Here is a 22,640-nt window from a genome sequence, read left to right on the forward strand (position 1 = left end):
AAACCAATCCTTTTCTTTAAGAGGTTTTCTTCTCACTATAGGCATATAATAATACTTAAAATGGTTAAATAAGGGGCAGCTAGAAGGCTCAGTGGAAGAGAGTCAGACCTGGAGAAAGGAGATTCTGGGTTCAAATATGGCCTTAGACAATTTCTAAATTTATGAATCTGGGCAAGTTACTAAACTTCAATTGCCTAGTCCTTACTACTCTTCTGCCTTGGAACTGATATCTTCCATTAATGAGGTAATAGTTTAAAAATGGCTAAATAACTATAGTATAATTTGAGAGATAGAGAACACTATAAACTCTCAGTATAGAAAGTCTTGCAGGAAGCTACAGTCTCTATACCTTTGTATATAGAAATGGAATTCTGTATAGTAACGTTTGAAGCTTTTTTTATTGAGTTTCTGCCTTCCATTTTTTTTAACCCATTACCTTTTGTCTTAGCATCAGTACTAATTTCCAAGGCAGAAGACTGGTAAAGGCTAAATAGGCAAATTCAACCTGCCCATGGTCACACAACTAGGAAATGTCTGAAGTCATATTTGTCTCCAAGTCTGGCTCTCTATCCGCCGAGCCACTTCACTGCCCCTGTCTGCTTTCTTAATCCGTGTAAATTCTGGATAAATCCAGCCTCACACCCTTAAATAGTTGTGACACCTGGGCAAATCACTCAACCTCAATCTGCCTCAATTTTCTCATCTACAAAATGTATATAATAAAAGCATCTACCTCTCATGTTATGGTGAAGATCAAATGAGATAATATTTGTAAAACACTTTGTAAACTTTAAAGCGTTCCCCTAAATGCTAGGTTTGTTTATGGAAAGAAAAATAGCATTTGCTAAGCATCTAATTATAGAATGTTAGGACCCTGTGGAGGGAAAGGAATTCACACATTTGCCCTTTTATAGCTTATCCAAGCTCAGCTTGTATCTGTCTTTCTCTTAATGGCACCAAGAGTTTTCTGTACTTTCCTGTCTTCATCATTTTTCTTACCATGTTTGAGAAATCCAGAAAGACTTCTTGTTTGGCCCTAAGATCTATTTCATGTTGGCACACACATTGGTACTCTTCTTCTTTATGTCTCTTAATCTTAGCTTGTTAAAGATGGGTTAACACCTACAAAAAACTGAAGCCCATTAAATCCTTTTCCCCCAATTATGCTTTTCAAGTATGTAAAGCCCCTATATTTGCTCCTTTCATAAAGGAACCCTGTATTAGATGAAGATTAACTAGTGCTCTTGTGCCAGCTTAATTATTTAGGAACTGATTATCAAATTTGTGGATTACTTTAGCCTCTTGCTTTTCTTTTTCTTCCTTCCTGATGTTGCCTAACTTATGACTTTTGACCACCCCTCCAACCCCCTCCAGGGCTGGAATAGAAAAAGGAAGAAAAGTGAAAGGTGCATCAAATCTATTTCTTCTCATTAACTTTAATGAAAGCCTTGATGGAAAAGAAGTTTAAAACCACTGAGTTAAATGAAGATTTTTACACTATCTTGGTAATTACCTGGTTCCACTGTCAATTCTGGTCATGCACTATAGTGCTTGATTTTATACATGGGCGTTTATAATTCAAAGTTGGTGGTGCTAAATAAAAAAGAAAATTCCTTTAGACTATTAAAAACATAAATAAAACAAAACTCTATTTTTGACAGATGCTGGGAAATATTTTTAACATATTCCTGATACTTCTAAACAGTGAGCTTCCTCCCACATTCTTCCACCCTGACTACAACTGTATCAATGGAGCCAGTGTGTTGCATTGTCTGTTAAACAAATATTTAGTCATTGACTGATAAACAAACTATTTGGGAGGATAGTGGTTTCTATGTCCCACATTTGACTAAAAAATAACCTTTTAAAAGATTTCCTAGATGAAAATAATAAACTACTGTACTGTCATTGATTTTCTTATTCTGAAATGGAAAGTCATGAGTTGAAAATATAGGATATTTTAACTCATTCACCATCTGTTAAGGACTTTATAGCTGATTCTGGGAGAGATGAAAATTCAGATTAAACAGTTTTTGACCTCATGGAATTTACAGTTTGCTAAGGAGATAATACATAAACATAAGTTTGTAAAGTGCCTTATCCAACCATGTTTATTCCTTTCATTCCTCTTTGGGCTCTGCTCCATCTTTCTCAATCATGCCCCAATGTGTGTTCCTTTTCTCTCCACATTCCCTCTTTCAACTTCCTTTAAGTATTGTCTTCCCTCATTAGATTATAACTCCTTTGAAGGTAGGGATTGCCTTTCTTTGCTTGTATGTGTATTCCTAGCACTTAGTATAGTACTTGTCACATAGTAAATGCTTAAAAATGCTCACCAACTTGACAAATAATGGTAATATACAGCTTGGTTTCAATTAGTGTGAATAATGAATCCTGTGAAGTGGTTGTATTACATGAATCTATACTCCTGTAATTGGATCTGGCCCATTGGAAATGTGTAATGAATTTTTTAAAAATAAGCTTTTTATGTTTATTAACATGAAAACAAATAATAAGATGTATTTCTGATTCAGATTTATTACAGAGTAACAGTAGTTAGAAAAAGAAAATTTTTTTAAATTGCTGAATATTTTACTTAAAGATGAGCCTTCATTGATGATATGGAAAAAACCCATTTGTATTATTGTTTAAAATGCTTTAGCAATATAGATTGAACTGTTTTCTCTTTTTTAATATCTTCATACATACACTGATAGGTGCAGGGAGCATTATCCACATTTCAGCAAATTTGCACATTTCCATTCTCTTCCATTGAACCAGTGTAAATGGATGACCCAGAGCATTATCTAAAATCAGTAATGCTTTCAACATGATATTGTTGTCTTAGCAATATTTTCAACAGCTAGGCTAAAGTAACCTGAAAACCAGTCTTTGAAAAACAGCATTAATCACCCATGCTTTTTTATTTGACCACCAAAGACCTCAAAGTGATCAATAGTTGTACCCTCTTAGAGCATGAGAATTTAGAGGTCAATAAACAAGTATTAGTTTTAATTTAAAATTCCCTTCTTCATTACCTCCCAATAAAAGTGTTAGATTATCCTTAGATACTTTAAATCTAGATTGAGTTTTTTCTTTCTTAAAAATAGAAGTTCTGCAAGACATTCTCCTCTAGAACTTGATCCCTATTGTTTCATTCACATTAAAATTTTGTTCATCATAGTGTCCACCTTTTCTGATTAGTTTTTCAAGACATAAAGATATTTAGCTATTTTTGTCCGCAATCTGCACTGCCTGCCTCTCTAGCAATTTTAACGTTATGCAATTGAACCCAATTTTTAAGTGAACAACCAATGCTTACAGTCAAAGTTTTTTCACTGTATACTTCATTTTCATTGTCTTCCATTACCTTAAATAAACTCAAAGCTTTTTGTCTGAATGACTGCTTCCTGTTAAGAGGAATTATTTTTATTACTGTCTTCAATCTATAACTAAAATATGTTGTTTCTTTCATTATAAAATATTCCTTGTAGTTGTTTGCAAACCAGAAAAAGCTGATATAATTCTGCCTTGTTATGTTATTTTACCTATGTTTTTATAATGTTCTGCATCCTATATTGAGGAATTCCATTATTTTATTCTATTTTAGAGTTACTATGACACCCCAGTCATGCTGTTCAACTACATCAAATTTTTATTCTGATGTAATGGCAAGGCTCTTCTTTTTTAAAAAGCTGGCAGTGTTTCCATTTGAAGCATTCTTTCTTTTGTCCATGTTGTTAAGTGCTGTCTTATTTTAAAAAAAAGTTTACATAACTGTTGGCAATGTGGTATACAGCAACACACATTCACACTGGTTGGTGAGTGCCAAACAACATAGTAGTATATTAAATTCCTTGAAAAGCTCCTATAATTTGCATTAATTGAATTTTCATTTGCATTAAATGGGACTTGGTAATTATAATCGCACTAAATTGAATTTAGCATTATTTAAACTCATTAATCATGAGCTATCTGTTCATGCATTAAAGTGAGCAAAAAGAGTTCCATGTGAGATCCAAGAGAGGAAGACATTCATTATTAATGTTGGAGGTTTGAGAAGAGTTGGTTTCCCAGGGTCTTATCCTTGGCCATCTTCTTTACTCTCTTTTAAATTCTCCCATAATTAGAGAAGCAATAGAATTTAGAGTTGGAAGAGACTTTGGAAGTCATCTAGCCTACCTCCCTCATTTTACAGGTGAAGCAAATAAGGAGATGACACAGGGAATAAATGACTGATCCAAGATTTGAGCCCAGGTGTGTGGAGTCAAGAAAACCCGAGTTCAAAAATAGCTTCAGACACTAGCTGTGTGACCCTGGGCAAGTCACTTAATTTCTGTTTACTCAATCCACTGTAGAAGAAAATGGAAAACCTTTCCTGTATTTTTGCCAAGAAAACTCCCTGGATGGTATAGCTCACAGGGTCAGGAAGAATCAGACATGACCAAACAACAAGCACTGATTCCAAATCCAATTCCTTTATCCCATATTGCTGCCTTTTAGTAGTTTCAAATTCCATTTCTGGGGAGTGACCCCCAGGCCTATCCCTCCATCCCTGAATAGTATAGAGCTCCAGATTCATCTTTATAACTGCCTTTGGGACATTTGCAAACTGAATGTCTCACTGGAACCTCAGATTCCACATGTCCAAAACAGAGCTAAATCAGCTCTACTCTCTGACTTGGTGCTTTCTCTCTGTGGCACCACCATTCATATGGTCCCTCATCTTAATGATTTGGTATCATCATTGACTCCTCCCTTTCCCTCATCTGACATATCTAGTCAGTTAAGCATTTATTAAACATTTTTACTATGTGACTGGCACTGTACCAAACACTGAGAATATAAAGAAAGGCAAAAACAATCCCTGCCTTCAAGCTGCTTCCTTTAAGTGAATGCCTGGTGCACCAGCTCCTTTGTTTTTCCTTAAGAAAAAAAGAATTTGCTCAAATAAATCTCCAGATTTAAAACTGTATTTCTTAATGAATTTAGAGAACCAGGTAAGCAGGTTGAACTTGTTTTTCTTTTCTTTTCAGGAATCTAAGGGTGTGAAGCTAGGTTTGGGTTTTTTCTGCCTTCCTTATTAAGTTTGCTACAATATGGCATAAAGGAATTTATAAATTTGTTCAGAAGTTAACGTTTGCAATTTATGGTAGTATATACACACTTCTGTTGTTTGGTTTTAAAACAACTACCGTGCCTTCATTTACAATATGTGGTCTCAGCCCTGTGTGAGTGTCAGCCTGTCCTACTTTGTGAAACTGGCTTTGGAGTAAGGGAGCCCTGACTTCAAGTCAGATCTGTGATATCTATATGATCTGAGGCAAGTTACTTACACTTCTAAGTACCTTAGGCAACCATGCAAAACTACAAGATTCAGAACAATTGTTTTTCTGCATTGATAGAAGAGGATTTCTTCCCTGGGGAGCGGGGGGCTCCCTACACTAATGAAATTGCAAGCACAAGTTTTAAAAAATAGTACTATAGTAGAATTTTTCTTTGTCCAGGGAAACATTGAAAAACATTTTTTTAATGGAAGCAACAGTGTTTCATAAAAAGTTCCCTCCTCATAAAAGGAGACTCTATTTGATACATAGTCAATTGAAGATAAAGTAATATTCTAGTTCAACCTAGTAGTTTGGGAACAAAACAGTAAGAAGTCTGCTAGAAGAAAGGATTGTAACAATTTTCCACAAAAATTTGGTTGAAAGAAATATTTTGATGATTATATATGTATATGTCTCAACATAAATCGATAACATATATTTTAATGATGTTTATCTGACTCAATATAGACCTATGATAGTTAACATTATTGTCAAACCTGGACTAAATCTTTACAGCTTTGTAGAAACTGCTAGAGTTGGCATTCTGTGAGCATTGTGGCCTCTGAGAACCCAGGATCAACTTCATGATGATGCATCAGAAGAAAAAAAGGCAAAGGGCATTTTATGAGGGGTGAAATGACATAGTAGATTGAGTACTAGAAACTAAATTGGGAAAAGCTAAGTTCATATGTTGCGTCTGGCTCAGTCTCATGTGTAACCCTTAGCAGTCACTTCACCTCCCTAAGAAATTCTCTGAAATGCTTACATTGTGGAATTGTTGCTCTGCATCAAGATAAAGTTGCTCAGGATGAAATTCAAAGTCCATACTTAAACTATATCAGTGTAACTTCTTTATTTCTATAATAAGAAATTAGAATATGTGCAAATCCATTTTAAAGGGTTCACCAACATCATTCAAATCACTTACATGAGTTTGTTAGAAAGTGTTTTCCACTTTAATATTAGATAAAAATGGGGCTTCGTTTTAATATTTGAGCTTGTTTTGACTTTATTTCACTTTCTAATGAAATAATGTTATAGGTTATATGGGGCCAAGACCTTCTATATCAAGGTCTAATTCAAAGCATTGGCTTTTTCCACAAATTATTTAGTTTTCATACATATATACTACAGTGTTTATCATATCCTATCCAGATCTGGTCCTCTTAAGAGTGATTCTTAACTGGGAGTTCATGAACTTGCATTTTTCTTTTCAGTATTGTGAAGATTAAAAATTTGGGGGAAACTGAGACAGGTAGAAATTAGTTTCTCTCTGCAAGGAATATTATTTTTATGAGGTTTATTAAAGGTCAAGGGTTAAAGAAAATACAAGCAAGAGAAGCACGTGCTAGGTGGGCCATGAGGCCCACCCAAATTTCACTCACATCATGAGATGTGTCTGTTTGCCAGCAGAGACAGGAAGAGAAGAGGGGCCGCCGTGGGAGGAGACCCTTTAAATAATGATTTTGCTCTCGACCCAGGTGAGAATTCAGTGAGATTACAAAGCATTTTGGGGAAGTGAAGCAAGGACTTCTGGGGATTGAAGTCCTGGATTCTAGTCCATTTTTACAGTATTTTGATAAGCTTTAGTTCAATATAATTTAGTCTCCTATATAGTTCTATATGTTTTATTTCACTAATTTCAAAACATTCTTCTGAAAAGGGGTTCATTAACCAGAATGGCAAAGAGGTCCATGACACCAAATGGTTATAAAAGAGGAGGAAAGAAAAATTGTAAGAATTTAAAGTTCTTAAGAACTTTATGTAAAAAGATATTGCTAAAGGCACCAAGACCCTTAAATTTGGGTATTGACAGCTCCCATCATTGTATCTAGAATAAAGACCAACTGGGATTTTTAGTCCCTTTTTCAATCTTGTTCTAGTCTGCCTTTAACAAGCTTATTGAACATCTCTCCTTAACATGTGATCTCTTTTCTAGCCAAAATGCCTATTTATCATTCCCTATACATAACATTCCATTTTCTATCCCTCTTCCTTTTAGAGGCTGGGCTTCATGCCTGGAATACACTCCTCCCCCATCTCTTCCTCTTAGGTTCTTTGTTGTTGTTCAGCTGTTTTGGTCATGTCTGACTTGTCATGACCCTATTTTGTGTTGGGGGTTTTTGGGAAAGATACTGGAGCAGTTTACCATTTCCTTCTCTAGCTCATTTTACAGATGAGGAAACTGAGGCCAAAAGAGTTGTGACTTGCCTCGGGGCACAGAGCTAGGAAGTATCTGAGGCTGGATTTGAAATTGGGAAGATGAGTCTTCCTGACTGCAGACCCGATACTCTATCCACTAGACCACTCTAGCTTTCTTCAAATCTCCACTCATGTCTCTCCTGTGGGAAACCTTTCCTGTTTTTATTTCTTTCCTCAATTGTGATGGCTCTTCTTTCAGAAATTACTTTTTATATTCTGTCTACTGTATTTAACTTTCTTTGTGTGCCTTTATGTTCTTTGGGATGTCCACGTCTCTTACTGCTCCCTTCTGACTTTTCTGCCAACCATCCTTAGTAGCCTTATTATTTTACCTCTCTGGCTCCCTCCTCTGAAAAGTGAGTTCTTTGTCTCCCTACTCTGCTCTTAACTCTTCATTTCCCCCCCATATTTTGCTTCCCCATCTCCCTTTTAATTGATATTTTATGATATCTCCCTTTATGTGATATTAGAATGTAAGTCCCTTAGGAATAGGTACTTTTTTGTTTTTTACTTTTATTTGTATTTATTTCAAGGTTAGAATAGTGCCTTGAACTAAATAAGTTCTTTTTGGATGAATAAATTAACAATATTTAAATATTTCAAAGGATGAAATCATATAGATACCTCCCTTTGCTCATTCAAGGTACCATGGTCACTCCCATACTCTATAAACTCCACTGGTTCTTTATTGTTTAAGACTAAAATTGAGTGAATACTCCAAATATTTAAATTTTATAGGATTTAATAACAACAAAGTGAGAGAGAAAGGGGTTCCTTCAGCTGAGTGAGCAGAGCAAAGAACCCACACCTGCCTCACTGGAGCCAAAGCAAAAGTCCAAAAAGCCCACAGTGTGGGTTTTAGCAAAATTTATAAACAACTCCCCCACCCCCCAGGGCACAACACTGGGATGCAAGACCAGGGGACCCAGGGAAGAGTAAAGAATGCTGGAAAATGAAGTCCCCAGGGTATAATTTTTTTTAAATCCACAATTGCCTCCAGGATCTAATATAAATGCTCCATTTGGCACTTAAAACCCTTTATAACCTAGCCCCCTCCTACCTTCCATGCTTTTTTTTTTAATACCTTACTTTCTAGCACATACTCTCTGATCCAGAGACCCTAGCTTCCTGACTGTTTCATAAAAATGATACTCTATTGATTTAATCATGCATTTTCTCAGGCTATCCCCTCAACTCTGCCTGCTGACTTCCCTGGCTTCCTTTAAGTCCCAGCTAAAATCCCATCTTTTACCAGAAGCCTTTCCCAACTTTTCTTAATTCTAGTGCCTTCCCTTTATCAGTTACTTCCTATTTATCTTGTAAAAAGCTTGCCATATCGATATTTATGTACACACACATACACACATATATAGTTGTTTGCATGTTGTCTCATTAAATTATAAGCCCCTTGAAGGCAGGAGCTATCTTTTGCCTCTTTTGTAACCCTAGCACTTAGTACTGTGCCTGAATTTTTTGATTCCCAATTGATTCATTGATCGATAATTCCTCCCACACCTCAGTAGTCTTTATGAATTACTTTGACCAAGCAAATTTATTACCTGGTGGCCAATTTTCTGGTGCTAGATGTCTCCAACTTAAGTTGCTAGGTTTTTTTTTTTTGGATGGCAGACACACAATTCATTACTTAAATGCCCTTGAAATCTTTCCAGCTTGGTAGAAACTACCAGAACTTGTATTCCTTTGCTGACATAGTCTAAAAACCCAGGATCACCTCTGTGCCATGAGGGAGTGTCTCAGGAGGACTTTATTTTGCTGAACCTTGCACTTAATTCAGTGCAGCTCAGTGGTTCAAGTGGGGTTGAGTACAAGACTTGAACTCGAGAGGATTCAAGTTTGAATCTTGTCTCAGACATTCCCTACTCCTGTGACTGGGCAAATCACTTAAATTTTCAGTTCCTTCTCCATAAAATGGGCATAATCATAATATCTGTTTCATAGGATTGTTGTGGGGATCAAATAAACTAGCATATGTAAAGTGCTTTGCAAACCTGAAATACTATTTTTGTTATTATTCCAGTTCACTTTTATACCCAAATGGTAGACAAAAACTATTCAAGCCTATGTAGTATTCTTTGGAAGGAAAAGAAAGAGGAAAGGAAGAATTCCCTAAAGGTGGTGTTGTGAGTGGCAGGCTGTAGGCATTCCTTTCCTCTCCTTTTCTCTATAACCCCAACATTATTGTTTAGTGCTGAATTTTATACTTGAAATCAGTGACTCATGTGGAGCTCCAGGCTGGTGTGAAAAGGATTTTAGGGATGTGAGAACATACGCTGGAGCAGAGACTTACCACACCAGTGTGTGGGTTCATGACTTCCTCCTAGTCTAGTATTAGCAGGTCAGCCTCAGTCATGACTATCTTGGGGGCAAATGATGGTTTTTCATTTTCCCTTCCCATAGAACAAGTGCTGAGTATTTATCCAGGGCAGGAATGGTGGGGGGAGGGGGGGGTTGACAAATATATAGAAGATGGTTCAGGAGTGTGTGGGAGGGATAAAAGAATAAAACCAAGTCATGCTGAAGACAAAAGTCTCCAAAAACGTCTCTAACTCTCCCCAAGGCTAGTCCTTTGTTGACTTCCCTTCCTGCCTTTCCTACATTTATGTTTTATATGGCCTCTGTTAGCCTCCCATTAATCCTACATATTTGCTGGGTTGGCACTTGCTAGACCAAAGAAGAGATATCAGTCATCTTCCGTTGGTATTAGAATCATGGCGAGAGCTGGCTTGCTGGCCACAGAGCTGCCTCACTTTTTTTATAGAAAGTTGAGGGAGTTCCTCTGGATCTCATTTCTCTGGGTTCCCCCTTCATAATCTCCAGAAATTACAATTCTAGCCAATTCATTCAACCTCTGCTTATTACTATTGAGGGAAGCTTAGGACTTAGGTCTGAGAAATGGACCCATGACCAAATTAAAAAATGAAAAATTTAATTTAAAAAGGGGGATCATGTTGTTTGATAAATATGACCAAATAACTTCATTCATTTTTCTATTAAATTGGGCATTTTATTATCATATAGACTTAACCTTTGTATTGGCATGTATCACTTATTTTTTTCTCTTCTCTTTATCCCCATATCTCCCTCTCTTTCTCTCTAAGATTAATTTGTTTCTCTGGTTCTCTCCTAATTTTGTTTAAATCCTTATCATCTGCCTTCAAATCAATACTGTGTATTGGGTCCAAGCCAGAAAATCTAAGCAATGGGGTGTTAAGTGACTTTTCCAGAGTCATAGCTAGGAATTGTCTGGGGCCAAATTTGAAACCAGGACCTCCCATCTCAATCATTGAGTCACCTAGCTGCCCCTATCACTATCAATTTTAATGCACATGAGACCAGCTTCCTGAATATAAGACAGGGATTCTAGCCATTATGTTACCTAGCTGGGGTAAATTGGGGTAGGGGGAAGCATGTTGCAAACAGAGGGTTGATTGCTTCATTTTTTATTATATTTTTATTTTTTATTATTATAGTATATATAATAATTATACTATTATTTATAGTATGTGGATTAGAACCACCCCCAAAAAACTCAGAAAGCAGATCTGAAGCCCAACCCAAACAACCAACAATTAAGGAAGAAATCTGTTACTGGTTAGAGGCTCCACCCAGGTCTCCCCTTTGCATTTATATTCCCTCCTATCTTTACTGTGTGTTGGTTTTTGTTTGTATCTCACATGGGAACCTTTTTCTTACAGCCACACCTTGAGTATAAGGATTGATGGTTATAGAACTGGTATACTCAGGCCAACATAACCAATTAGGAGGTCAGTGAGGTTTCTTAATATGATTGTGTGTGTTTTGTGGAGCCTGTGAAATATTATCTGTCATCTAGTGCTTTTATACTACTTTATGGACTGTTCCCAATCATATTGCTATTTTCATGAACTTTTCCCAGTGGAAGGAAGAAAAGGTGGAGTCTATCAGTGCTTCAGATTTCCACCTACTAATGCTTCTTGCCTCCTTGTTCTTGGTGAGTGCAATATGGGCTCCATTTCCAAAGATTGCTTTACTCTAGAGATCTTGAAAATGTGCAGTTGAACCTGAAAAAAGACAAGAATATCTTTTCTCTCTTATTCCCCTTTGGGATGTTGTGGTTGATAGAGAGGGTTCTTGCATTGGATAGACTAAAGGAGCTTATAAATCCAACCATCTGTAATTTTACTGCAGAGAGTTATGGAAGGGAAAGCAATCTAGCCAATACTATTCTAAATTTCCTTCCTTGAGTTACCCTGATCAAAGTGGAGGCAACTTGCAAATTTTCTGGGAAATGTCTCTTTTGGCTCTAAATATATTATTTACATAGATACATTAGAGGTTATCTAGTCCAGTTCCCTAAAATGAGACATGAGAACACATACGTAGGAACTAAACAGTATAAATGGGATTTGAACCCAGCTCCTCTGAATAGATAAATGCAGCATTCTTTCCCATGTACCATGTTGTCTATTAGGCTTTGTTTGTTTTAGGTATCAGCAATCACTAAAAAGAAAGTGGTGGATACTTCTTTTTCTCTATCCTTTTCAGTTCCCTTTTTCTAATACATTATCACCAAAAGCAGAACACACCCCCTTCAAAATCTTATGAGAAGAAATTTTGTGAACACTCATCAGTAACACACTAGTGAACTTAAAATTGAGTTACTTGAAGGATTTGAGGATTTGATTTGAACTGGGAAAAGTGAGTAATGTTAAGTATAACTGATTTTCTTAAGGAAATATTTGGCTATTCCAGAAGAAATAATCATGAAAGAATATTTAGATGAAATGTGAATTTCATTATCTTCAGAATGACAAACACCACTTTAAGGCTGATTTCCTTTTTCTGTTGCCCTGCCTATGACATAAAGGAAGAGCTCTATATAATATATGCTTCAGTTGACTAGGAATGCCAAGGAAGAGAAGGGTAGATGTTGAGTTTTCAGGATTTAAAAATAGATATTCTAAGACTTGAAAGTAGAAGCTACATCAAAGAATCTGCAGCAAGTTAAAATACTGTGGCTACCAGTGAAAGGGATAGAATGAAGGAACAACCAGCCAGATTTTAAATATTGGGAGCAGAGGGAGTAGCCAGAAGACAGTAACATTTTTATAACCATTGAAAACATTCAAAGAAAGAAATACTTTCTTTTTTCCTCATGGTGCACTAGAGGCTATCTATCCTCCGGCCATAAGTAGATCATAGTCATAATGATCTCTTGGGGAAAATAATAATCTATATTTGTTTTAAGGTAAACTACATTTTTTCAACTTAAGAGTTAAGTCCATCTGACTTGTGGACGTGGGGAAATCTGATCATTCTTAGGGCCACCCTTGATAGAGATTTACTAAGAAGCTTGATAAATGTTTGTCAGGCTACTGTACATAAAAATATCACCGTCAGCTTGGTGAACACAATGGGAAAACTCAATGTGAAAAAAAGAGTTGTTCCCCCCACTTCCCTGAAGCATTTGAAATGCAAGTCAGTTAAGTATTTGTTCCTATCACCTAGTCCACAGATTAAAGAATTATCATAAAACCTTGCCTGAAATCTGATTTGCTTTCTTTTGAAAATGAGAAAACTTACCTGATTATTTATTGCCTGAGAAAAGTCATAGAATAATAAGATCAGAGCTGGAAGGGCTCTAAGATCTATTTAAAACAGAATTAAAATTTCTTGGCATGATCAGTACTCATTGTAGCAACTTGTTTCCAAAATTCATTATCCTCCCCTCTCTGGGGTTGGGCTGCCTTCTTTGTCCAGAAACATCTTCTAGGACTAGAACAGTTCAGGATCCTCCCCTCAAAGAATTTTAGCCATTCTTACCATAAAAATACTAATTCATCCACAAAAATTATCAAGAGAAAAGATTTCCAAATAAACATGGCCATCTCTCTGTAAAGGAAAATAAGACTCATAGGCATCTATTTTTTAAAAAATCTTGATTGTATTGCATTTCATTTGTTAGTTATTGGTAAAATGACACCATTATGACACGTAAAATGACACTAGTGGAAAACATCTCATTGGGAAAACAAGCAGAAGCAAAAGGCAACATGGAGTGATGTCTCTGTAGCACTTGACCTGAAGAAATCTGTACCAACTTCTTCTGAAGAAAAAAAAATTCATCTCTTTCATGAAGGTAAGAAAAGCAGAATTTTGGGGACTTCCCTGTGGGGGACAATGGTGCAAGATGTGCCTAGAAAACCAGGGAGTCTGGTGGATGCCATTGTGCATGAAGTTATAGACAGTTCAGAAATACTGTGGTTGATTTTCAATAAAGAATGTTATAGTAACTTGATGGAAGACAATATCTTTGGGAAAAGAGGTCTTTCTTCCTTGACTTTCTTCACACAATCTGCTACAACCTTTTTTTTAAAGAGGGAGTGGTGAAAAAAAAATCAAGCAAGTCTCAGAAAGTCATCTTATTTATTAACATGGGACTCAGAGCATATGAAAGATATAGCAAGAAGCCCTTCTTTTTGCTTAAATAGGTTCCCTATCACTTTACTTTTTGGGGGGCTGTGGTTTATATTAAATGTTCTAAGTAAATGGAGATTTTACCAATTTTCTTTGGTGAAGAGCCAGAAAGGACTGTTTTCTTACTGTAGCAGAAATCCTGGTTGTAGGAAATCCTTCTGTTGGTTAGGAGAAATGACCCTTTCTAGGTTTCATACACCTGTTTTCCTCAAGTTTATCTTCCTCTTGACTTTTATATTTGTGAGATTTCTAGTTGATCCTCATGTTTTTCTCCATACGTTAGCTTTGCCAAACTTTGCTTTCTGCCTTCTCTTTCTATTCTGCCTTCTCTCAACTTCTTTCAGTGGCAACAAGATATATTTTAAACTTTTCTGTGTAGAAACATAAATCTTTTACCAAGGAGCAATATCTGTCATGAGTTGCCACAGAATTTGGTATGGGAGTCTAGTTTGCTAGTTATATACCTTAATCTACAATTGTACTGCTATTTGTTGACTACTTTGCCTTCCCTTCTTTCCCTCTCTTCCTTCCCTTCTTTCTTTGTTTCCTTCCTTCTTCCCTTCCTCCTTCTCTCTTCCTATCTCCTTCTTTCATTCCTCATTCTTTCCTTCCTGGGCCCATTCTCTAACTACTATATTATACTTCTTATGCCAAATTATAAAACAATCAAATTAATATATAAATTAGATGTCTTCATTTTGGATATCAACAGCTGATAGAATTTAGCATCATGGTTAACTTTTTAAATGAATGATTTAATATTAAGTATAACTTAATTTAAAAGATTCCTTTTACCTTTTGTTTTTATTTTTTGTTTGAGCTATTTCTTGAAATATCCTCCTCTTGATTTTAACTTCTCTTTTATTATTCTTCCCCTTTCCATTATTCTGCTTTGCGAAATACCCATTAATAACAATTTTAACCATAGGAATAATATACTTGCTTTTATATATTATTGTAGTAAATGAACCATTAATAAATAGTTCTACTTTCTGAAGAAAAACGTAGATGTTTGTGGGATCACACCAGAGACTTGGCTACAAATCGTAACATTTGACCTCATTCTCTTCACTTTGTATAAAAAGCACATAGTGTAGTAATGGTGGTGGTTGGATATGATTTTAGCTCTCCATAAACTGTTTTTCGATTGGAATTGGGATTGTGCTAGCTATTTTCATGGTGAATAGTTTTCTTCTTTTGCCAAACATTTTGCAATCCATTGAATTCCAGATTTCATGGTCCATTGACTTGAAAAGTCTGGAAATGGGATTTAACTTTCTACTCCTTCAGATGAAGATTCCACAGAATTTACAGGGAGGCCTCTTTTCTTTTGGCAGCTAATGAAAACAGATGCAATGTAATGGACTCCTAGTAATACAGTCATAGAATGTGACATGTATAATCAGTCTTAATCAACTGTTAGGCATTTTATCTTAGGTGTTTTCTGGGAAATGTTTTTGGGTGGGGGAGAGGAGTTTATAGAATCATAGAATTAAAGCTGGCAGAGACCTCAGGGATCAACTAGTTCTAACTCCTGATTTTATGGATGGGGAAATATGGTGGCCCAGGAAGACTGTACCTGATCTAAAGGTGTCACAAATAGCAAGCGTGAGAGTCGGAGTCACAGAGGATTTCTTGAAAGATCAATCAGCAAACATTTCTGATAGGCACTGTGATAGGTGCTAAGATTGCAATTAAAAAATCAAATAGTCCTTGCTCTCAAAATATCCATGTTCTATTAAAGGAAACAACATATTTGTGAAGAATTATATGCAAAACAAATGCAAGATATCTTTGACCCGTTGATTAAGTAGACACAAAGCAGGGATTATGCTTACCAAATGTGTGTGTCATCAGCATGGAATGTGTCTAATGCAGAGCGCAAATGAGAATCAGGAGTCCTTAGTGTTGGTGAGAGATCCTCTAGATGTCCTGTTTGGGGATAATTGTGCTGACTGCATTGAACCCAGGATCATTGCAGAACTTCCTAAGTAAACTCTGCAATAGCTTAACTATCCATTTGGTTTATCAAATATATGAAGAATGCTTTTCACAGAGAATATGATTGGCATTTGAATGAATGACTCATAGCACTTGTCCATCAGGAAATATATCTTGGCAGAACCTGACAAATGAAAAAATGAATTGGACTCAGAACTGGAAGAAGAACTGCTTGCCTTTGGGAAACTATATGACCCAGTGCTTTACCCTAAAACTAAATTCTAACACCATTGTTCTGGTGATTATATTATATGGCTTTCAGCCACAGAATGCTACAAACTTCAAGAAATCAGATGTTGCAGACCACCCAAGACCAGTGGAGAGATGTGTGGTGGGCATGAGCAAGATATCTAGAAAATAAGAATTTATGTAGAAGAAGTGACGTTAAGAGTGATTAGAAATGAGTGAAACTTCCATGCCTTAAAAAATATGTAGATTAAAATACGGAGAGTGAAATATAACAACAGACAGCCAAAGGTGGCACAATGGAAAGAGCACCAGGGCTTGGATTCAGGAAAGCCTGAGTTCAAATCCAGCTTCAGATAGTTACTAGCTCTGTGACCCTGGGCAAGTCTTTTAACCCTGTTTGCCTTAGTTGCCTCGTTTGTAAAATGAGCTAAACAAGGAAATGGCAAACCACTCTAGTATCTTTGCCAAAAAGGGATCACAGAGCTTTGGACATGACTGAAATGACTGAACAACAACAATAAATTATCAAGAGATTTAGAGGAAGACCCTCCACCCTCATTAGATAAACCTTCTGCAGTAGATTTTTTTTGTAGGAAGAAATGGCAGGATTACATCAGATGGGCTAATCACAGTGCCCAAATTGTCAGATGGATTAATCAGAGGGCCCAGATTGATGAGATCACAGATCCACCCAAGCATTAAAGTACTGATGTCTTAAATCTAGTAACTCATTCTTTTATGTTACTCATTGCCCTTGTTTTCTTTTGAAATTCTCCTTTGCAGAGTACCATACCCAGGAGATTGTAATCTCTGATGCCCTTCCAGCTCCAAATTACTATAAATTGATGAAATATTAATTTGGCTTAATTGATCAGATTTCTTCTCTTTGCATAAGTGCATCTATGGTGGCATGCAAATAGCAGGGGGATTGGATTGGAACCAGAGTACTGAAGTCAAACTGAGTTCTGTTTGATTTAGTTCTAAGCTATGTTTTTCTGACTTGAAGGTGTAGCAGTCTGCCTGTCTGTGATTCTAAGATTGTGATTGAGAAGTAGCCAGAGCTTGTTTTGCTCCCACAGGACAAAAGTACCTCACTTTTATTTGTTATGGGTTATCCAGCCAAGACCTTTCACTCTTTAGATCCTGTTTTTCTTCCTTCTGCATTGCTAGTACAATGTCAAATCTAAGAGCACACTGTAAAGAAGTTACCCCAGGCAGCTATGGATGCAAGTTCAGTGTGGAGAGAATAGTCTGGTACAGGGGAAAGCTTATTGTTTTCCTGCCTGAAGTCTTTTTTTTCCCCCAGGCAAGTAATAAATGTTTTTTCAAACATGGTTCAGGGTTGCATCTATAGAGGGAGTAGCCATACCTGGAGTGATAGATCCCTGAAGAATAGAAATATTTATGATATTGGATGTACTTGGTACATGGGTTCTTAATAGCTATTTATTGATTGATTAAAATGGTTTGCATAATCACTACCATTAATGCCTTTTTTCCTTCCTCCCTCTCCCATATAACATGATAATCCAAAAGGCTTGGAGTTTTTTCAACAATTTTCTTAAAAGTGAATCACTGTTTAACTTTGGAGGTCATCTTTCTCTTTTGAAATTTTCTATTCTATGGGAATCTGGTACCTTTAAAAAAATGCCTTTTTTCTCCAAAATTGAAGATTCCACACCTAAATAAAAATATTTTCTTCCGTGAAGTACTATGTAGAGAAGTCCTAGGCTGACTTGATAGAGAATCAAGACATCTCAAACCTTAATCTTTGTGTTCCACTGAGGATACAGAAATTCAGATTAATTTTTCCAGTGCCCTTTAAATGGGTGTGACTCTTCTTACAAGTTACACCCCATTCCCTACTGCCAGTTTCCATGATTTTCATTTTTTACTTCCTCATTCCTGATGGTTTGTTTGTACCCTTTCTTTGTCTAGGCTCTCTCATGATAAAGAAACCATGTGGTGTTAATAATACTTTGTTTTAGAAGTTCTTTAATAACCTAGGTTGAACGAATGACAAATAATCGAAATGAAATTTAAAGCAAATATATTATTAAACTACTAAAGTTTAAGACCACAGTATATTAGCCAACTCTACAGAATGTATCCTTATTTAAGATTTACTAACTAGTTTTGTGAACTTGGGTGAATTATCAGCATAGTAGTGAACCTTGAAAATTGAAAACCTTGCTGTCTATGAGAAGGCAGCATAATGATGGATGGGGAACTGTACTTGGTGTCAAGAAGAACTAGGTTCAACTCTTGCCGCAGACAATTAGCTACATAAATTACATGAGCATCATGTAATTTCTGTGCCTCAGTTTCCTTATTTATTATTCCTGAAACCTGACCTACAAGGCCTCTAAATCCTTTCTACCTTTAATCTATGATCCTAAGCAAATGATTGACTATTTTTAAGCTTTCAAAATTTTAAAAGTTAAAAACTGTTCAAAGACTTTATGTAGAAATAAGGCTTTAAATTTTGTGAATTACATTTTTTTAAATGTTTTTGTTTTTATGACTTGGGAAAATTTAAATTTTAGAGCTCATTACTGTTATTTCTCCTGGTAGAAGTTTTGCCAGAAAGAAAAATGGAAGTCAGTGTCTTTTTGCTTTGGCTCTTTGTGTAATGATCCTTTCAGGCCCACCCAGGAGGGGAGGGATAGGGCCCCATGGGTTCAATGGGGCAAGTTCAGATTAGAAGCAAGAGTAGCATAGCTGAGAAGTTCTTGTACAATTAAGGTCCATAGGTATTGTACCTTAAACCAGAATTTGTAACTAGAATATGGCCTATAAAGTTAGATGCCTAGAAATTTTAAATCGTTATCTAGAACAGAACCAAGGTCAGAGCCAAATCAGCAACAAGTAGCTAAGGGATGAGAAAAAGAAATAATTCCCAGTAAGTTTACAGGGGTTCCAGAATAAGCATGAGGGGCAGAGGTTTAAAAATTAGTAGTTAATTTATCCTCAGAAGTGTGTGAATATAGGAAATCTTTATTCATTCAATTTAATGAATATTTATGAAGTGCTTACATGTGCAATGTTGCATTTGTGAGATATATAGAGACAGAAACCCAAGACTTCCTTTTCCCAAAGATCTTACATTCATGTAGGTCCACAATTGATTCCAGGGGTGATGAAAGTATGAAAGAGAAATAATCATGAGGCAAATATGGAATTGTAATAAGGGATTCAAAGCTGAGAGAACCCAATTATTTTTCTTTAGACTTTAGGTAGCATGTATTTATTGTATAAAAGGATATTTTATTGTACCATATACTTTTTTTTTACCCCCTTTTTAGACTAAAAGCCTCTTGAAGACAGGAAACATACTATTTCAGATCTTTCAAAATTTTCTGCAACTAGTTTGATATTTCTCCCAACTGCCTACTTCAGAGCAAGGTCAGTTCTAAGCATCACTGTGATTTGGTGGAAAGAACATTGAGTTTGGAATCATAGAACCTGAGTTCAAATCCCAATTCTGGCACTTAATATCTGTAAGACCTTTGGTAAGTCACTTAACTTTTTTGGGACTCAGGTGTCTCATCTGTAAAGTGAAGGTATTGAATTAGACAACCCCTAAGACCCCCATAGCTCCAAATGTATTATCCAGTGATTCCATGAAGCCAAATATTTTACCTCCTTGTCATGAAGCAGATTACTAAGTCAGAACCTAAACTTAAATTTTGTAAGTCTGTTAGATGTTCTAGAGCTAAAAACATTCAATGTATGCCATTCTTTTTACTGCTTCTGGCAAATTATTTTAAAATTCACAGAGCTTTATAGCCTAGTTTACTAAATAAAGTCCAATTTTCCTTTTATTTCATTTGGATGGAACTTTTACAGATTATAAAAAATGTTGTACTGTCAAGAGAGTGGTTACTGCTTTCACGTGGTTTTTGCCATGATTCTTGCCATACTCTCTATTCAATACCCATGCTTTAGAAATTGGCCAATAACTAACTCCTGTTGCCAGTTTCCTAGAAGAAATGAAATCCAGGATTTTATGAATAATAGAAATAGTACAATACATTGTTCAGGGCTTATTATATCCCAAGTCCATCATAGTGGAACCAGAAAAAAAAAATAAATGTAGGTTTCAATATCAACCAACAGATGATGGGCTTCTCTAGAGAGATGTAACATTTCTGTAAAATATGAAGCAATGACAGGGAAATATGATTAGGAGATTTTGCTCAGAGATGAAAAACCACATTGGTAGTTCTATATTTAGAGTTTCTACCATGGTGTAGGACTTTCCAGAGTTTGTATGGTACTGGTAAGAGCCTTTGAATCACATCCTAGAAATATCACCTCCATGAAGTATCACTTCTATGAAGTGTTGCCTTTATAAAGTATCATGAATAATATCAAAATGATTATAATTTATCATATATTGTAGCACCTTAAGGAAGTTATTTTTTAAGGACTAAATCACAAACACATTTGTATTAGAACTTTGTAGCTCCCATGATGGTGGAACAAAGATATATATATATTCATTTGAGTTCTCTCAAATTCCCCTTCAAACAGCTTTAAAATAATACTTTAAAATGAATTCTGGAGTGGTAGAACAATAAAAGGACATGATGAAAGAGTGTTCCAACAAAACAACTTAAAGGGGTGTCAGGAAAAGTCTATATCATTGGGGTGAGAGTGCAACACAGTCCAGTCCAGAGTATGCCCCGACAAGTCAGCAGAAGTGTTTGGGAGTGACCAAATATACAGTAGAAGCTTCTAGAGCTCTCACGCCATAGATGGTAAGGAAGATGAACAAATGACCGAAAGGGAATTATAAGGGATCCTTTGTGGGCACAGGCCTCTTGCATTGTCCATATGTGGTTCTTGGTTGCAGTTTCAGGGCTAGGAGGAGCACTTGGAAACTATAGCATGTAGTCACAGGAGAGTGGGGACCTTGGTCACAGTTCCAGGGAAGAAACAAGTGCTTGTTGGTGCTCTTAAAACAGAGCACAGTTTAGGAGAACAATGACCACACCTCTTCTTAGATCATACCACCTTGGAAGAACAAAAATTTATAGAGCCTCCAGAACTACCTCTGATTGCAGCATCATGAAAAACCTCAAGTTTGGGATGGTGCTCCCAACCCCCAGAAGCAGAATTCAAATTTAACATGAAGTTAAAAGTTAAGAAATAAGCTGGGGAAAATGAGCAAACAAGAAAAGAACCCAACCATAGAAAGTTGTGCTGACCAGGAAGTCCAAAACACAAATTCAGAAGATGACAAAGTCAAAACAACTGCATTCAAAACCTCAAAAAAATGTGAATTGGTTTCAGACCCAAAGAAGAATTCCTGGAAAAAGCTTGAAAAGGATTTTAAAAATCAAATAAGAGAGGTAAAGAAAAAATTGGGGAAAGAAATGGGAGTGATGCAAGAAAATCATAAAGAAAACGTCAGCAGTTTCATAAAAGAGGCAGAAAAAATACTCAAGAAACTAATTTCCTAAAAAAACTAAATTGCCACATGATAAAAGAGGCATAGAACTTCAGTGAAGAGAAGAACATTTTAAAATGAATTGGCCAAATAGAAAAAGATATAAAAGTTTATTAAAGAGAATTCCTTAAAAAGTAGACTTGATAAAAAGGAAAAAGATGTAAAAAATTCACTGAAGAAAAGAATTTTTTAAAAAGTAGACTTGGTAAAATGGAAAAGATGGTGCAAAACTACTGAAGAAAATAATTTCTTAAAATTTCAAAATGGGTAAGTAATAAATATTATTATCGTTATGATGTAAGTTTGCAAATTATAGTTAATTAAATTGTTGTCACTTCACTACTAAACCATAAATTCTATGATGTCAAGGACTATGTTCTACTAAACTTCATATCTACATGTTTGATCTAGTACAGTGTTCTGTTCTTATTAAGTTCTTAATAAAAGTTTGATTTAACTTAAATAATTGAATTGTACACGTGAATGCTAATGATTATGTGATGCATTTAGAAGCAACAAAACCAAGCCCAAAAAATGAAAAATAAAAGAAAATGTGAAAAATGACTCACCTTGAAAAACAGATCCAGGAGAGATAATTTAAGAATTATTGGATTCCCTGAATATTATAATAAAAACGAGTCTAGACATCATTTCCAAGAAATCATTAAGGAAGACCCTGATATCTTGGAACCAGAGGGCAAAATAGAAATAGAAAGAAAATCCACAAATCACCTCTTAAAGGAGTTTCTAAAATGAAAAGTCTCAGAAATATTATAGTCAAATTCCAGAACTCCCAGGTCAAGGAGAAAGTATTGCAACAGAGCCATAAAGAAACAGTTCAAATACCATGGAGCCACAGTAAGGATGACATAAGATTTAGCAGCTTCTTCATTAAAGAAAGTCTTGGAATATGATATTCTGGAGAGCAAAAGATCTAGGAACACAAACAAGAATCACCTACTCAGAAAAATTGAATACAATTCTTCAGG

General features: G+C 35.8%; 1 protein-coding gene and 1 long non-coding RNA gene across 8 annotated transcripts in view; one reads left to right on the plus strand and one right to left on the minus strand.

Annotated features, from left to right (window-relative positions):
- The window catches only part of LOC103102911 (uncharacterized), a 41,078-nt gene extending 21,569 nt beyond the window's left edge, over positions 1–19,509 (minus strand). The window contains exons 1-2 of one of the 2 annotated variants that reach the window (XR_008916123.1): positions 15,845–19,509; positions 1,514–15,741 (exon numbers count right to left, since the gene is read on the minus strand). This is a non-coding gene — a long non-coding RNA (uncharacterized LOC103102911). Of the gene's footprint in view, positions 1–1,513 lie in introns of both variants that reach the window. The other variant, XR_008916124.1, reaches the window with a different exon arrangement.
- C2H1orf21 (chromosome 2 C1orf21 homolog) overlaps positions 1–22,640 on the plus strand; it is a 294,516-nt gene that overhangs the window by 45,768 nt on the left and 226,108 nt on the right. For 2 of the 6 annotated variants that reach the window (XM_056815640.1, XM_056815643.1), the window contains exon 1: positions 19,503–19,601. The exons of 2 other annotated variants lie outside the window; for them this stretch is intronic. The gene's annotated coding sequence lies outside the window, so the exon portion shown is untranslated. Of the gene's footprint in view, positions 1–13,529; positions 13,669–19,502; positions 19,709–22,640 lie in introns of those variants that run through there. 2 more of the 6 variants (XM_056815644.1, XM_056815642.1) reach the window with 2 other exon arrangements.

The sequence above is a fragment of the Monodelphis domestica genome, chromosome 2 (assembly GCF_027887165.1).
Source record: "Monodelphis domestica isolate mMonDom1 chromosome 2, mMonDom1.pri, whole genome shotgun sequence".
Classification (NCBI taxonomy): Eukaryota; Metazoa; Chordata; class Mammalia; order Didelphimorphia; family Didelphidae; genus Monodelphis; species Monodelphis domestica.